Source organism: Lolium rigidum, chromosome 6 (assembly GCF_022539505.1).
Source record: "Lolium rigidum isolate FL_2022 chromosome 6, APGP_CSIRO_Lrig_0.1, whole genome shotgun sequence".
NCBI lineage: Eukaryota > Viridiplantae > Streptophyta > Magnoliopsida > Poales > Poaceae > Lolium > Lolium rigidum.
This window is the reverse complement of record NC_061513.1, coordinates 69,732,929-69,734,013: the sequence shown is the minus strand read 5'-3', so window position 1 is coordinate 69,734,013 and position 1,085 is coordinate 69,732,929. Positions and strand designations below refer to the sequence as shown.

The 1,085-nt window shown below is 39.2% G+C and overlaps 1 non-coding gene and 1 pseudogene across 1 annotated transcript; both read left to right on the top strand.

Annotated features, from left to right (window-relative positions):
• The first annotated feature begins 313 nt into the window (after positions 1-313).
• On the top strand, positions 314-395 carry LOC124668912 (annotated as a pseudogene).
• Positions 396-704: 309 nt separating this feature from the next.
• LOC124668914 lies at positions 705-789 on the top strand. The gene has a single exon (XR_006991979.1). It is a non-coding gene; the product is annotated as a small nucleolar RNA SNOR75 (small nucleolar RNA).
• The last annotated feature ends 296 nt before the right edge of the window (positions 790-1,085 follow it).

Here is a 1,085-nt window from a genome sequence, read left to right as displayed (position 1 = left end):
TTTGCGTTTGAAGGAGTAAACTGCGGCAGCTGCCGAGTGCAGGCTGCGTATTGTGTGCGGGCAGCCGCTGGCGCCGCAGGTGTTGGTCGCTCCGCCGTATACGCCACGTAACTTTGGCTGACGTTCGTATAGTCCGTTTGATTGATTTTTCGCGGGCGGCGTATGTGGTCCCATTAGATGCCGCTGCCACTTACATCCTCGACTGTTGTGCCATGTGATGCTATTGCTTATGCTACACAGATATAGTGTTGTGTGTTTGATGGAGTTGATTTGCTTGACCGCTCGTGTAACTCGAATAGTTGATTTTTTTGGTTCTCTATGATATAACACAGATGATGAGTCCGATTTCCATTCTATTTAACCGTATAGACAATTGAAGCATTTGACGGAGAGAATACCAATTAGTTTTTGTGGTAGTCTTAGCATCTTGTTTTCAGTAAATAACTGATTAATTGATATGTAGTTGTAATCTGCGACGATGAACCCAGATGGCGGCTTCGCGAGTCCGATCTAGTCCATTGTATTACACCATGTGGACACTATGCATTTTTTTGAGAGAATGCCTATTTATATACACTTTTTTCTTTTCTCTTATGCTGTTTTAGCTAAAAGTTTTGCTTGTTTGTGTTACATAAGGTTGGATTTTCTTCACTTGTTGCATTTGCTAAGTAGTTGACAACTTGATATTGTTGTTATATCTTCTCTGTGATGATGAATACAAATGCCGATGAGTCTGATGTAATCCATTCTATTACACCATGTGGTAAATTGAGGAATTTGGCTGCATAATCTTCACTGTGCTATTTTTCCTTACCTGGTTGTGTATAGTTGTATTGTTTGTGTAATCAGGAAAACAACTATTAGTATAGTTTTATTTGAAGATATAATCCTCCTATTCATTTTGAATGTCAAATCGACAACATATGTACTTTGTCTTAAAGAAATGATTCATTTCATAGTGTGGTTAGTACTTTTTTTTACGTGGGCAGCAGATTCATGCCACATCTTGTTTTTTTTTGCTCGTTGTCCATTTAGCATTCTGATATGATTTGCTTGTCAGAGTAGGTGGGTAGCAGTTCATATGC